Here is a 17,840-nt window from a genome sequence, read left to right on the forward strand (position 1 = left end):
TTGTTCATGGAAACCTTGCTTCCAGAACTTTTCAAAAGTTACATTCAGAATACCCTCTAATCTGAGGAGAAAATAAAACCAAATGCAAAGAAGAAAAGAGTCCTAGAAAAATCCTAAAGGAATTTGCAAAAGGTGCATGGCTACTTCTTTGAATTGTAAAATATGGAAATATGCACTTTTCTCCTCATGTCTTCTCTCAATCTACACTTCTAAATCTGAAAAATGACTTCAAAATTTTTTTGGAAAAACACCCCTGCAAGCATAAGTCTTTGTTACCAAAGACTTGTCAAAACCTATACTCTGTCCCTTGACTGAAAATTTCCCCATTTAGCCCAGTATCCATTTCTAACTGCAGTCCATGTTTCATGTCAAACCCAAGAATAAAAAATTTCACCCTTTCATCCTGACCTTCTACAAACTAAAAGTGAAAATCCTCTTTTATTAAAAATAGAAAAACTCTCCCCCTTGGCTAGAAGTGTCTTGTCACTTTCATTTTTTGCACTTTTCAATGAAAATACACCTCCAGTTTGATCACGGTATTCTCCACAAAATCGTGACTGCACCATAACCCTTTTGAGTAAAACAACTACTCTCTTAGTTCAAAATATTTATGTCAAAAACATAAACATTCTTTCTAGTTTTATCATGAGAGCATTTCACATTTATTGAGATAATCATCTTGTAACATGTTAAAACACCCCTCCGATATTTTGTCTTTTGCAAGGAGGGCAATATCCCTTTATAGCTTTACACTTGTGGTAAAACATTTGCCCCCATTTTGCCATTTCCAGTGAAATTAAATCTCATAGTGATGCCAAACATTATTTGGATGCATATTAATGTTACCTAAATTTCACTACAACTAAATTTGGTGGCCTTTTACAGGCCTTACACATCACATTTGAAGAAAGGTGCACAATTTTTTTTTACAAATTCTTCATTTTGCATATTATGGTTTAAAAGTCAAAGTTTATTTCATATATGCAAGTATTTCAAGGAAATGACAACAAAATATTGCATAGAAATATCTTTTTCATTACAAGAAATGTGTAAGGTATCCCACACAAGTTGTGGGAATAGCTAACCGATAGCTATGAACATATACTTTCATACAAATATGAAAATAAGCTACATGAAAGAAGATAAGAAATGTATATGAAGGTAAGGTAACCCATCATTGCCTGGAATGATGAGCCCAACTGGAAAGAGTTGTTGATCTTTATCTATCCATCCACTCCAGCTTCTTTCGCTCCCATTCCAAGAGTACCTGCAAGATAATTTATAACTGAGCTAGAGAAATGAGGATTATCATACTTTCATTTTCAAACTCAACGAAATATAGTCCATTTGCATATAAGATACCAAAATATATGCCCATAGCTATCAGTGAGTCATATTCATAAACATATATCAGAGGAATGTCAGAGAAGTTGAAAAGAGATGAAAAGAGATATCAGATCATAAGAGAAAAAGATGCACTTATTTTTCTAACTTATATGTTTACTGTGTAGATACAGGTACATAATGCATTACTAATTTGTCATTTAAGCATGTTGTGTAAAATGAGGGTCCCACAAGGGTTGATCCCAACATGCTAATATGTCAATATTGCTTCATTGAGCATGGACCCATCATTCATGACAACAAAAATTTCAAGATCATTGTAATGAATGATGTGTCTGTGAGCAATGGAACCATATTGGCATATCAAAAGGCTAGACAACCCCAATAGGGTCTCAAAACATTATTTTAGTCATGAAGAGTATGATAACTCAAGAAATAAATTCATTATCATAACTATGATTTTAGAAGCAGAAATATCAGACAAATACAGGAGAAGAATAGACATCATTACACACATTTAGCTATCAAAATCCAACTATAGTCATAAGAACACTCTTGATAGTAGCCTCAATGGACAAAGAGAAGACAAACATAGTCCAAGAGGACAGTGAATAAAATCCAAGTATAGAGCTCGGATATGTTAAAGAAGAGGTAATTGCTGAGATAATTATAACCATATCATAATATTTTGATAGTCCATACAAAGCAAGATTCAATGTGTAGGAATCAGAGCACAAGAATAATCTATGTCACAAGAAAGCATGGAGAAATGAGAAAAAAAAAAGAAAAGGAATAACATCCACAAGGGAATGATTAATGAGCATTGTTTATAAATAATAGATACCAAAGAAAAATGTAATCTCAGTCTGAGATCTCAAGTAACATTTATCCCTTAGCAAAACAATGAGAACACCCACTGGTAGATGATGGACAATATAGATTTAAGACATGGATTTTTAGAGGAAGTAAGGCCTATTTCAAATCATGGAGTTTTGATCATAGATACAAAGGAAGGATAGTATTATGACAAGATTTAGACATCAAAAAAGACACATAAATGCCCAATCTTTAGCCTTCATTAAGAAAAACATCATACAAGGCTAGGAAATCTCTCATGGCTAGGCATTAGGAGCAATATCACTTGTAGTAGCTATACTGGTAGGATAAAAATAATGATAAAGTATTGTGAGATTTAAACGTTGAAGCACAAACAAGGTAGAAATAAAAATCAATGAGAAACAAAGATAAAGACTAAGGACTCTTGACAGGTCATAAGATATAAATACAAGAGTACCCTCAATGTCATAATGGGTATCATTCAACAATCCTTACAATCATAGTTTGAGAAATGATAGAGGGGTTCAACAATAATAAATATAGTCTATCACCATGATTACGGTCCTGAAGGGTTGTCATGAGCAAGCAAAAGAGCTAGATCTTAGTAGGCATCAAATACAATCACAAGAAAGTCACAACCCTCATAAAGTGTAGTCATTAATACATGAAACATAGTGAATCTCATGAAATATTAAGGCATCAAACACAACGGTGAATGATGAGTTCGAAAGAAGATACAATTGAGAATTATGAAGAGTATCACTGTCAATCACAAAGTCATCAATAACTAAGGATTCCATTTGCATTTAAGATACCAAAATATATGCCTATAGCTATCAGTGAGTCATATTCATAAATAGATATTAGAGGAATGCCAGAGAAGTTGAAAAGAGATGAAAAGAGATATCGGATCATAAGACCAAAAGATGCACTTGTTTTTCTAACTTATTTGTTCATTGTGTAGATACAGGTACATAGTGCTTTACTAATTTGTCATTTAAGCATGTGGTGTAAAATGAGGGTCCCACAAGGGTTGATCCCAACATACTAATATGTCAATATTGCTTCATTGAGCATGGACCTCAGGATCATTGTAATGAATGACGTGTCTGTGAGAAATGGAACCATATTGGCATATCAAAAGGCCAGACAACCCCAATAGGGTCTCAGAAAATTATTTTAGTCGTGAAGAGTATGATAACTCAAGAAATAAATTCCTTATCATAACTATGATTTTAGAAGTAGAAATATCAGACAAATATAGGAGAAGAATAGACATCATTGCACACATTGAGCTATCAAAAGCCAGCTACAGTCATAAGAACACTCTTGATAGTAGCTTCAATGGACAAAGATAAGACAAACATAGTCCAAGGGGATAGTGAATAAAAGCCAAGTATAGAGCTTGGTTATGTTAAAGAAGGGGTAATTGCTGAGACAATTATAACCATATCATAATATTTTGACAGTCCATATAGAGAAAGATTCAATGTGTAGAAATCAATGTACAAGAATAATCTATGTCACAAGAAAGCATGGAGAAATGAGAACAAAAAGAAAAGGAATAACATCCACAATGGAATGACTAATGAGCATTGTTTATAAATAATAGATACCAAAGAAAAATGTAATCCTAGTCTGAGATCTCAAGTAAGATTTATCCCTTAGCAAAACAATGAGAACACCCAGTGGCAGATGATGGACAATACAGATTTAAGACATGGATTTTTAGAGGAAGTAAGGCCTATTTCAAACCATGGAGCTTTGATGATAGATACAAAGGAAGGATAGTATTATGAAAAGCTTTAGACATCAAAAAAGACACACAAATGCCCAATCTTTAGCCCTCATTAAGAAAAACATCATACAAGGCTAGGATATCTCTCATGGCTAGTCATTAGGAGCAATATCACTTGTAGTAGCTATACTGGTAGGATAAAAATAATGATAAAGTATTGTGAGATTTAAACCTTGAAGCACAAACAAGGCAAAAATGACAATCAATGAGAAACAAAGATAAAGACTAAGAACTCTTGATAGTTCATAAGATATAAATACAACAGTACCCTCAATGTCATAATCAGTATCATTCAGCAGTCCTTACAATCATAGTTTGAGAAATGATAGAGGGGTTCAATAATAATAAATATAGTCTATCACCATGATTATGGTCCTGAAGGGTTGTCATGAGCAAGCAAAAGAGCCAGATCTTAGCAGGCATCAAATACAATCATAAGAAAGTCACAACTCTCATAAAGTGTAGTCATTAATACATGAAACATAGTGAATCTCATGAAATATTAAGGCATCAAACACAACAGTGAATGATGAGTTGCAAAGAAGATACAATTGAGAATTATGAAGAGTATCACTGTCAATCACAAAGTCATCAATAACCAAGGATTCCATTTGCATTTAAGATACCAAAATATATGTCTATAGCTATGAGTGAGTTATATTCATAAATAGATATCAGAGGAATGTCAGAGAAGTTGAAAAGAGATGAAAAGAGATATCAGATCATAAGACCAAAAGATGCACTTGTTTTTCTAACTTCTTTGTTCGCTGTGTAGATACAGGTATATAGTGCTTTACTAATTTGTCATTTAAGCATTTGGTGTAAAATAAGGGTCCCACAAGGGTTGATCCCAGCATGCTAATATGTCAGTATTGCTTCATTGAGCATGGACCCATCATTCACGACAGTGAAAATTTTAGGATCATTGTAATGAATGACGTGTTTGTGAGCAATGGAACCATATTGGCATATCAAAAGGCCAAACAACCCCAATAGGGTCTCAAAAAATTATTTTAGTCATGAAGAGTATGATAACTCAAGAAATAAATTCGTTATCATAACTATGATTTTAGAAGCAGAAATATCAGACAAATATAGGAGAAGAATATACATCATTGCACACATTGAGCTATCAAAAGCCAGCTACAGTCATAAGAACACTCTTGATAGTAGCCTCAATGGACAAAGAGAAGACAAACATAGTCGAAGGGGATAGTGAATAAAATCCAAGTATAGAGCTTGGTTATGTTAAAAAAGAGGTAATTGTTGAGACAATTATAACCATATCATAATATTTTGATAGTCCATACAGAGCAAGATTCAATGTGTAGAAATCAGAGCACAAGAGTAATCTATGTCACGAGAAAGCATGGAGAAATGAGAACAAAAAGAAAAGGAATAACATCCACAAGGGAATGACTAATGAGCATTGTTTATAAATAATAGATACTGATGCCCTCCTAAATGGCACAAGGTTAGTCTAAGATCAAAGAACACAAAAATACACAAAACATTAGTGTTAGTCAATCAAAAACTAATCTACAAAAGGCATACCAAGAGAGACACTAAAAACATGCTAATGTATCTAACTAAAGAAGTAAAGATAATGAGACATCTCCAACTATCTCTTAGCATGATATTAGCTCCTTTCTCCCTTGTTCCTCTCCTCTCCAAGTTCCAAAATAGTGTAGCTCTCAGCAGCTTTTTGCACTATGGATGCTTATGGAGGATTGAGATTGTAGTATAGCTCCAAATATGAAATGAAAAGCTAATACTAATGCTAAAATGATTGATTTTACCAAAAAGACAAGATTTTAATTATTCTATGCTAAATGCTCTCTAAAATGTCTATAGCTTAGATGCATACAAGTTTTCAGGATCTGGATTATGAAGGAATAGGCTCTATTTATAGGAAAAATGGAGCAATGGATGGCCAGGATTGAAAGGTTTAATCAAGGGTCAAGCTTGAAAGTTGGGGATCCATGTGCACAATTTGCACCAATGAAATGGTGATAAGTGTCAACATAGGGTTGGGTTGAAAGAAGAGGTTGGAGGCATTAAAGGCCTGAGAAGACCTCATGGTTATCTAAAGGCTAAGGGTCAAGCCTAAATTAAGATTATCCACTGGATTAAGAGTTAATCCAAGGATAAACCTTTGTGCAAATGATTAAGAGATAATCATGGTCAAAGCATTAAAGGCTTGATGAGACCCTTGGGTTGGGTAGAGGTTGAGTCAAAACAAATGTTTTAACCATGTGGAAGGGTTTGGGTTAACCATTAATGGTTTTTGGAGACTTTGGGGATTAAGTGGTTGAAAGTTGGAAGCCTTTAAAGGTTATCAAAGACTTTGAGGAATTAAGTGGTTGAAGGTTGGAAGCCTTTAAAGGTTATCAAAGACTTTGAGGAATTAAGTGGTTGAAGGTTGAAAGCCTTTAATGGTTATCAAAGACTTTTAGGCTTTGAGAAGTGACTCCATTTGGCTTAGGAATGTGACAAAGTTTAGGGAATGGATTAGGCTAATTAGGAAGGGGTTAGAAGAATCTAGAAGGGGATTAGATTTTTGCAAGTGGATTGGTGGGTGAGGGAAAATAGGATTTTATTTAAAATAAAAATTCATTTATTTCAATAAATGTGTGCAAGTTGCATTTGTAGGAAAATGCAAGTGGGGTGGGGATAATGATTTAAATAAATGTTTTATTTAATTTATTTAAAAGAGGAAAAGGGGATTTTAATTAAATAAATAGATTTTATTTATTTAATTTGAATGGAATTTGATTTAATGAATGAATTAAAATAAAGTGAATAATTTATTTAATTAATAGAAGAATGTTTGGGGATGAATTAATTAAATATTAATTTAATTAACTGATGGCTAGTAGATTTTTAATCAAATAAATAGTGAATATTTATTTAATTAAGCTGGATAGATTTGTGTGACTACATTTGCCCCTCTTTGAGACGGTGCAGTTTATCGCATCGTTTCAAATAAAGAAAAACTAGGTGTGAAGAAATGCCCCATAAAATGTAAATTTAATGGGTGGTATGCCCCCTCGAGAGATGGGCCGAAATTTTTTGAAAAATCGGATGATCTCTCGAAAAAGAATGAAAATTGGCAGGGTGATAGAAGAGAAGAAGTTAGGTATACTGGTGAAAAATAGAAGAAATCGGGGGAAACATGGAGAAACATCAAGCCAGTGAGTACCCTTAGGTCATGCAGGAGATACAGTGAAAATGTGGTGGGTGTTCTTTCGAGTGATGCTATACAATTGATCAAAATTGGTTGAACAATCTGGTGCAATCGGTTGAATTGCCCCGGTCAAGTCAAAGCATGACAGTTGATGCCAGTTGTTTGCTTGGACAAGATAAAGTCTGAGTAAGTGAATCAAATTGACCTGATGAGACTTAGGCAATTGATGCAATTGCCCGATGAAGTCAAGGTATATGAAGCAAAATACTCATTGAGACGTAGACAATTGATGTAATTGTCCATTAGATTGTGTTTGATTGGTTGATCAATTGATAGTGTGTGCATGTGATGGATGGTTGTGGGGAATCATGGCAGCCCCGTTGAGACTAGGCCATTAAGATAAATGCCTGATGTAGTCTAGGATTACCATGATCGATTACCTGTTGAGACCCGAAGATACTTGATCAGAGTATCTATTGATAGTCTAGGTGTGTGTGAGTCGATGTATCTGTGTAGATAGAGTAACTTGCTTGATTGTGTGGATGAATTAGCATAGGAAACACAATCCCTCCTATTTAGAGATGGATGGTGATGAACGTGGCTTGATTGGGTTGATTGAGAAACGATGTAGGGTACGTGATGCTGATTATGGAGATGGGGAGGGTTGGGGGGGGGGTTCGATGTTAGATGGAAGAAATGGAGAATTAGGACTGAGTCCTATGGAAGAAGAGGAGTAAAATAGAGTATGCATTATTATGACTATGTATGCATGATATGCAACTATTATGAATGTATGGATGGGTGGAATGCAACGAAATGAAATATATATAGATGAGATGATATGACGATCCATAGTGCTCTATTTTCATCATTGAGCTTTAAAATGTTGGAAGAGAATACAAGCATCTTGACATAATGATTCAAGATGACCTGAGTATTCCTTTCATGGATTTTATATAGCAAGTTAATACAAGCAACTTGATATAATGGATCAAGTTGACCAGAGTATTGCTTGCGGAACAGACAAGGATTATCTCCTTTCGTGCATGACTTGGATCGCCCTCCTTGATCTTAGGCTGATCAGATCCTGAGGCAAGTACATACCGTACTAAGAAATAAAACCTTTATCCAATTTGGAGGAAGAGGAACCAAAGAATGAACATTGTACCTGCAACCAAACAGTATATACATAAAGAATAAAGAATAAGGATCCTTGGTAATGGTTCATGTCCATATGGTCGAGGTATACGCTGTAGTCAGCAAGCCGTAATGATCTAGGACTACATTTTTGCCTATGATCACGTAGCTTGGTCAACTTCCCATGTAGACACCATTAGTACATGCCCCAGTACTTCATCGGAAATAATGCGTAGATGATACAAAATAATGTTGAAAGATCCCGATATAGATAAATGAATGATTGAACTCACAAATCAACCAAGTATTAGATAGCTTAACATAATTTTCTTGTCAAAGAAAACGTCACTTTGTCTTTGGTTTGATAAGGAAGGATGCATCCTTGTTGAAGACAGTTTGATTGTTGATGTTGATTGTTTTGGTTTGATTGGTAAATGGTCAGTTTGTGTGAGTAGTTGTGTTAACGTTGGTTTTGCATCTGCTCGAATGAATATGTACAAGGTGTTGCCATGTTTTGTGTGATTTTTCGATGGTTTTTCCAATGTTTTTTGGATTTTGTGAAATATTTTTGAATGTTTTTTGGATTTTGTATTGTTTTTGAATGTTTTTGATATTTTCTGGGACATTTTTGAATGTTTTTGGATTTTGTATTGTTTTTGAATGAAGAGCGTAATGACACATAAGACAATGTAGAATCCACTTCCATCAATAGGTTAAGGGTATTGCCCCCAGTTTTTAGACCTGACGTATGAAAAGGTGGGATGCTAGACGCATGGAGTACTTTCTTAATTGCAGATCAAATATCAAGCCATGGTTGGGATGGATGGATGTGTGTGTGCATGAATGTGATCGCAACGAGTCTGAAAGATACTAGAGCCATTGCCTTTACGAGTGGCACCTATTTGCTAGGTTTTCACCATCGCACTTACCCAAGGTGCCACCGGAGTGGTTGTTCACCGTTTGGATGGATGATTTTTCTTGAATTTTTGAATGTTTTTGTATTTTCTTCAGGACATTTTCTGAATGTTTTTGGTATTTTCTGATATGCAGGGGAGCTTGATGCTCTGTACACCTTAGGTATAAAACCATTTGAGGTGCATGCTATTGATTGGATCTGCAAGCGGTTCTCCTTCTGAAGTAGCCAACTGATATGCCCCGGACCCGAATACAGCAGTGACAACATATGGGCCGAGCCAGTTTGATTCAAACTTGCCCTGATGTTCTCGGTTTGGTTGGTTGCAAGGATTTTCTCAAAGAACAAGATCACCTACCTCAAATGTACGAGATCTAACTCGGTGATTGTAGCTTCTACTCATGCGCTGCTGATAGGCTTTGAGGTGATTGTATGCAGCTTGTCGCTTTTCATCTAGTAACTCCAAGTCTTGAAGACAGGATACTCTGTATGCTTCATCATTGATGAGATTGTGCAATGAAACCCGTAGTGATGGTATCTCGACCTCAATAGGTAAGATAGCTTCTGCACCATAGACCAATGAATAAGGAGTTGCACCTGTAGGGGTCCGAATGCTAGTTCAGTATGCCCATAGCGCTGGATTTAGTTGAACATGCCAATCACGACCAGCATCATTGACTGTCTTCTTTAGGATCCTCAGTATGTTTTTATTGGATGCTTCGGCCTGACCATTGCCTTGTGGGTAATAGGGAGTGGAAAAGCGGTGTTGGATATGAAACTTCTCACAAAGCTCACAGACATCCTGATTTTTGAAAGGAAGACCGTTATCTGTGACAATGGACATGGGCACACCATACCGGCAGATGATGTAGTTGAGGATGAATGAGGCGATCTGCTTGCCGGTGACTTGGGTAAGTGGAATAGCTTCGATCCACTTGGTGAAATATTCGGTGGCGGTAATAATGAATTTATGGTCGTTGGATGAAGATGGATGAATCTTACCCACAAGGTCAAGACCCCATTGACAAAAAGGCCATGGTGTTGTGATTGGTTGTAGTTCCTGTGCTGGTGCATGTATCAGGTCACCGTGAATTTGACATTTCTTGCATTTCCTGACAAAGTAGTAGGAATCCTTTTCCATAGATGGCCAATAGTATCCAGCTCGCATGAGTTTCTTGGCTAGTGATGGACCACTTGAGTGAGTCCCGCAAATTCCTTCATGTACCGCTTCCAAAGCCTTTGTTATCTCATCTTGTTCCAGACATCGAAGGAGAGTACCATCAAGACTACGTCGGTATAGGGTTTCGGCAATAATGGTATATCGAGCAGTTTGGCAAATGAAGGTTTTACGTTGGTTATTTGATTGGTTGGGAGGAAGGGTGTGATCACGAAGATAGGTGTAGAAATCACCGTACCATGGGGATTCAGAACCGACAAGGCGACATATCATTTCGGATTCGGGGATATCATAAGCGGGAATCCAAAGTTGTTCTACCAAGAACTCGTAGCGTGTTGAATTCTGTGGAAGATCTAGGAGAGATGCGATGGTAGCCATGGTGTCAGCAGCTTGATTCTGATCTCTTGGTATCTGCTCAAAAGTGATAGTAGTAAATGATGTCTTTAGAGTGTCCACCATTTGCTATCAAAAGAGAGACTACAAGCATGCAAGCATATTTAACTATCAAAGCAAACATGATGAGGCATCTCCAAATACCTCCTAACATACTCCTAGTTCCTTCTCCCTTGTTCCTCTCCTCTCCAAGTTCCAAAATAGTGTAGCTCTCAGCAGCTTTTTGCACTATGGATGCTTATGGAGGATTGAGATTGTAGTATAGCTCCAAATATGAAATGAAAAGCTAATACTAATGCTAAAATGATTGATTTTACCAAAAAGACAAGATTTTAATTATTCTATGCTAAATGCTCTCTAAAATGTCTATAGCTTAGATGCATACAAGTTTTCAGGATTTGGATTATGAAGGAATAGGCTCTATTTATAGGAAAAATGGAGCAATGGATGGCCAGGATTGAAAGGTTTAATCAAGGGTCAAGCTTGAAAGTTGGGGATCCATGTGCACAATTTGCACCAATGAAATGGTGATAAGTGTCAACATAGGGTTGGGTTGAAAGAAGAGGTTGGAGGCATTAAAGGCCTGAGAAGACCTCATGGTTATCTAAAGGCTAAGGGTCAAGCCTAAATTAAGATTATCCACTGGATTAAGAGTTAATCCAAGGATAAACCTTTGTGCAAATGATTAAGAGATAAACCTTGGTGAGACCCTTGGGTTGGGTAGAGGTTGAGTCAAAACAAATGTTTTAACCATGTGGAAGGGTTTGGGTTAACCATTAATGGTTTTTGGAGACTTTGGGGATTAAGTGGTTGAAAGTTGGAAGCCTTTAAAGGTTATCAAAGACTTTGAGGAATTAAGTGGTTGAAGGTTGGAAGCCTTTAAAGGTTATCAAAGACTTTGAGGAATTAAGTGGTTGAAGGTTGGAAGCCTTTAAAGGTTATCAAAGACTTTGAGGAATTAAGTGGTTGAAGGTTGAAAGCCTTTAATGGTTATCAAAGACTTTTAGGCTTTGAGAAGTGACTCCATTTGGCTTAGGAATGTGACAAAGTTTAGGGAATGGATTAGGCTAATTAGGAAGGAGTTAGAAGAATCTAGAAGGGGATTAGATTTTTGCAAGTGGATTGGTGGGTGAGGGAAAATAGGATTTTATTTAAAATAAAAATTCATTTATTTCAATAAATGTGTGCAAGTTGCATTTGTAGGAAAATGCAAGTGGGGTGGGGATAATGATTTAAATAAATGTTTTATTTAATTTATTTAAAAGAGGAAAAGGGGATTTTAATTAAATAAATATATTTTATTTATTTAATTTGAATGGAATTTGATTTAATGAATTAATTAAAATAAAGTGAATAATTTATTTAATTAATAGAAGAATGTTTGGGGATGAATTAATTAAATATTAATTTAATTAACTGATGGCTAGTAGATTTTTAATCAAATAAATAGCGAATATTTATTTAATTAAGCTGGACAGATTTGTGTGACTACAGATACCAAAGAAAAATGTAATCTCAGTCTGAGATCTCAAGTAAGATTTACCCCTTAGCAAAACAATGAAAACACCCACTGGCAGATGATAGACAATACATATTTAAGACATGGTTTTTTAGAGGAAGTAAGGCCTATTTCAAATCATGGAGTTTTGATCATAGATACAAAGGAAGGATAGTATTATGACAAGCTTTAGAAATTGAAAAAGACACACAAATGCCCAATCTTTAGCCTTCATTAAGAAAAACATCATACAAGGCTAGGAAATCTCTCATGGCTAGTCATTAGGAGGAATATCACTTGTAGTAGCTATACTGGTAGGATAAAAATAATGATAAATTATTGCAAGATTTAAACCTTGAAGCAAAAACAAGGCAAAAATGACAATCAATGAGAAACAAAGATAAAGACTAAGGATTCTTGACAAGTCATAAGATATAAATACAACAGTACCCTCAATGTCATAATGGGTATCATTCAGCAGTCCTTACAATCACAGTTTGAGAAATGATAGAGGGGTTCAACAATAATAAATATAGTCAATCACCATGAATACGGTCTTGAAGGGTTGTCATGAGCTAGCAAAAGAGCCAGATCTTAGCAGGCATCAAATATTAACACAAGAAAGTCACAACCCTCATAAAGTGTAGTCATTAATACATGAAACATAGTGAATCTCATGAAATATTAAGGCATCAAACACAATGGTGAATGATGAGTTACAAAGAAGATACAACTAAGAATTATGAAGAGTATCACTATCAATCACAAAGTCATCAATAACCAAGGATACATCAAAGTAGTGACTACTTTAAGATCATAAATGACAACTCAAAGGAAATACTAAGCATCATATAACAATGTTTAGTAATAGCAATCCTCGAAGAAGAATGCAGTGCCCTATGTGTTGTAAAAAAGCTACAGATGCACTCAAAACACTTAAAGGAATTATGAAATTTAAGGTATGAGGGACTTCAATGTGTGTGATTTGATTTCATATAACAGATTTTGGCCTTAACATACTATAAAGTATCAATCAAAATAATGGTGCATGCACAGAAAGACAATGAGCCAAGATTGTGTGGCAAAGCCATCATCTATTAGCATGCACAAAGGAGTGTTAATGGATAACAACAATCATTCAAAATCCTCAAGGATTTGAGGAAAACACAGGAGTTCAAACAACATAATCCCTGGTAGCAAATACATTAAGCATTCATGGGTACATTTTGAATTTTGCATTATAAAGACAATTACATCATATGTCAACCCTATATGTCATAGTGCAGGAAGCATTTTTTTCAATGATTATTGCCTTAATGTATGAAAAGACTCAAGGCATAGTATATAGTAACTAAGACAGTCCTATCAATCATGACAAATCATAGCATCAAAGACATTCCTAAAGATCCATCAGAAGAATCTCCAAACATAGATATCATTGGTTGCAGACCTATATGGTTTTCCTTACACAAAAGGATAGAACCACTACAAGTTGAAAAGAATCCTTTCAGACCCAAACATTTGTAACAATAAAAGCCATTATAAGCCCTAAATGTCACCATTGTTATAGTAGTCAAAAGCCAAATTATAGAGATGCATTCACAGTCAAGATTGTACAATGATTGGATTAAAACAGTGCTAGCAAACCGAAAAGTCTGAGATAATTCACATATTATAAATATAATCAAGGAGTGTGAATTAGTATTCAATCATTTGACCAAAGAGACTGCAACAAGCTTACTTGAAGCTTATAATACATAATAAAGAACAATCCTAAAAGAAATGAGGGTTATTGTATTTTGAGCCATGATCTCACATCTTGGGCAGTCTAAAATAAAGAAATGCTTCATAATCTGTATATACAATCACCGCAAGGTATCAAAGCATTAAAACTACTATTCATAGTGTCATGAGAGCTCCAAACCATTTAAACCCTAGAACAATCATGATCAAGAACAATGAATGAAAAAATACAGAGATATACAGATGCAGTCTGAGAGCATAAAGAGAAATGATTGCATGAAAGAGGAGGAAAATAAACATACCATGCTTATTATGCAAGAAGATCAGAAAATCCATTGTCAAAAGCCCCTGTTCAAACCCTAACTTGAGCAAACAAGAAGTGCATGACGACCACAGTAGAGCTCCTTCTCAAGATGTAAAGAAAGAATGTGTGAGATTTTGCCAAGATCAAGGGCACAATGAAAAGCACACAAAAGAGAGACAATAGTTTGACAAGAAAAAACTATATTCTAATCAATATGAAAAAATGATCAACTAGATTAACCAATAAAATGAATATGGGCCTACTTATATAGGCAAGGTCAAATGGATATGTGAGCACACAATCATGACATGTGGCTCAATGAGAAACAAGGGTAGGTAAGAAAAAGTAGGGGTAGGTAGGAGAAATAATATAATATTCCACAAGAGGTGGATCACCAACCGAATGTGGAATGTAACAGCAAGATAAGACCACAAAAGGTGGAATTTCTCCTACAAGCATCATCCCTATGTGTACACTTCCCTAAGTGTCTCATATCCAAACTACGATGAGATGCATTCTCCTAATTCAACTTAGTAAAGTGTAATTATATCCCATAAGAATAAATAATTACACCAACAGGCCCCCTTAAGTGCAACTTAGGGAAATGAAGACTTAAGTCAATAATGCAAGATGGGTCTTGGCTACTAGGCCATGATAGGTACCCATGTACAATAAGAAAATGCAATAAAACCTATGCAATGCAATCTCTCACAAATGGAGAAAAGGAGAAAACCCAGTGGGAAAAAGATCCCCCCCAAAAGAGAGATAAATGTACAAAAGACTCTCAAAGAAGAAGGACAAAGCCTCAAAGAGGAAAAAGTCCCCCCCCCCCATAAGAGAGGAAGGAGAAGTCAGTTGACCCCCTTGATGAAACATCTTGCACCCCCAAGACATCTCACAACTGCTAGAACTTAATCTCAGTGAAGGGTTTGGTGAATATGTCTGCAACCTACTCTACTATAGGACAATACTGCAAATCAATGACCTGCTCCTAAATCAGCTCTCGAATGTAGTGCATATGAATCTAGATGTGTTTGGTATGCTGATGCTGGACAATGTTCTTTGAGATTGCAATAACACATTGATTGTCACAATGCAAAATGGTCGGTCATGGAGTGGAGAACCCAAACTCTGTGAGAATATGTTGAAGCCCAATAGTCTTAGTCACTGCGTTAACAACCCCTTGATACTCAGCCTTAGTTCAAGAGAGAGAAATAGCATGCTGCTTCTTGCTCTGCCAACAAATGGGGCCTGAACCAAGGTGGAAGCTGTAACCAAAAGTAGACTTACGATCATCAAGATCGCCAGCCCAATCGGAGTTTTTGTATCCAACCAAGAAAAGTCCAATGCCTACTACATAGTGAATCCCATAATGATGTGTACCCTGGATGTAGTGTAGGATGCATTTGGTGGTTTTCCAATGAAGCTCATGTGGTTCCTACATAAAGAGAGAAACCATGCCAACCGTAAATGAAATGTTAGGGCATGTGTGAGTTAAGTAGATGAGACTACCCACAAGCTGATTAGTGGAGAAGAGCACTTAGCCTCAAGCTTGACTCTAGAAAGAAAGGGAGTCAATGCAGGCTTACAATCAGTCATATGAAAGTGTACAAGTAGATCAAGAGCATACTTGGGCTGCCAAAGTGTAATCCTGGAAGATGACTATGAAATCTCTATCCCGAGAAAGTACTGCAAAAGACCCAAGTCAGCCATAGCAAATATGTCATGCAAAGTAGATTTGACACTCCTAATGATGGATGAGGTGCTCTCTGTAATGATCAAATCATAAACATAAAGCACAAGTATCAAATGTGATTCATCTTGTCACCAAATATAGACATTCAGATCAGAATGATACCTGGTGAACCCTATTAAGAGAAGGAAGGAATCCATCTTGGCATACCAAGCTCTCGGGGCATGCTTAAGGCCATAGAGAGATTTCTTCAGTCGACAAACCAATGAAGAATCCTAGATGAAACCCTATGGCTGCTCCATATATATCTCCTCATCAAGATCCCCATGAAGAAAAGCACTCTTCACATCCATCTGATGGACAACCTAACCATGAGCTACAACAATAGCAAGTGTCAAGTGAATGGAGTTCATCTTGGCTACAGGCACAAGGGTTTTAGTATAGTCAACACCTGGAACCTGAGAGAAACCTTTCACAACAAGTTGAGCCTTATACTTATCCACACTACCATCCACTACAAACTTGGTCCAATAGATCCACTTACATCAAACCATCTTTCTCCCCTTAGGGAGAGGGACTAACTCCCAAGTGTTGTTCCTCATCAAGGAACTATACTATTCCTCCATAGCTTGGTCCCGCTCAGGAACCCCTGATGTTTCCTGAAGTGTCTATGGATCGGAAGCGGTAGCAATGTATGCATGTGGAAGGTCCTAATGTTGTGATTGATTCCTCTGTGTATCTAAAGGATCCCCAAGAAGAGAATCTGCAGACTCAAGTGCTTGCTGAGCCCAACGAGGTGTAGGTGGAGGTGGAGGACGAGGCTCCTCAAATACAAGTGGACCCTGTGGAAGTGTGACCCTACGATTTGGAGTTGAAGGAGTCTCGTCATCTGAATCACTCTCATCACCATCCACCATGAAGGAAGGTCAAGGAGGAAGTGAGGCTAAGGTAGGAGAGCTTTCCTCAAAATGAACACTCCTCTCAATAAACACCTCATGTGTCTCTGGATCCATCAATCGATATGCCTTAACACCCTTGGGATATCCAACAAAAATACAAGGCCTACTCTAAGGTTCTGATGCCTTGTGTTTCTACAGAGGAATGAAAGCCCATGTTGGACACCCAAAGACTCTAAAATGTCTCACAATCAGTTTCCTACCAGCCCAAGCCTCAAAAGGATTAATACCTATCAAAGCTTTGTGAGGAACCCGATTTTGTATGTGTGTAGCACAACTGATAGCCTCTACCCAAAAAGTGAGATCAAGAGAACATGCATGTATCACACAACTAGACATTTCCTTGAGGGTTCTATTCTTGCACTCTACAACTCCATTTTGTTGTGGAGTGTAGGCAACTGAATGTTGAAGATCAATCCCCTCAAATGTACAAAAATCCTCAAGTTTTTTGATCACATATCCCCTTCCATTATCTATGCGAAGGATCTTGACCACTTTCCCTGATTGCTTCTCCACATGAGCCTTGAAGTCTAGAAATCTGTCAAACACTTCACTCTTATGAATAAGAAAATAGACCCAAGTGAATTAGTAGTAGTCATAAATGAAGGTGAGGACATAGTAGGCCCTACTAAATGAAGGTGATGGAAATGGACCTGCTACATCATTGTGAACAAGTTGAAGAACTTCCAAATCTCTCCAATCTTTCCCCTTATCAAACTTCTCCTTGAGATGCTTGCCCATGGAACATCCTGAACATACACCCTCTAAAAAACTAATTCAAGGGAGATCTGTGACCATGTCTTTAGTTCTAAGCTGCTAAAGATAGCAGTAGTTGAGATGACCAAACCACTCATGTCATA

Source organism: Cryptomeria japonica, chromosome 1 (assembly GCF_030272615.1).
Source record: "Cryptomeria japonica chromosome 1, Sugi_1.0, whole genome shotgun sequence".
NCBI lineage: Eukaryota > Viridiplantae > Streptophyta > Pinopsida > Cupressales > Cupressaceae > Cryptomeria > Cryptomeria japonica.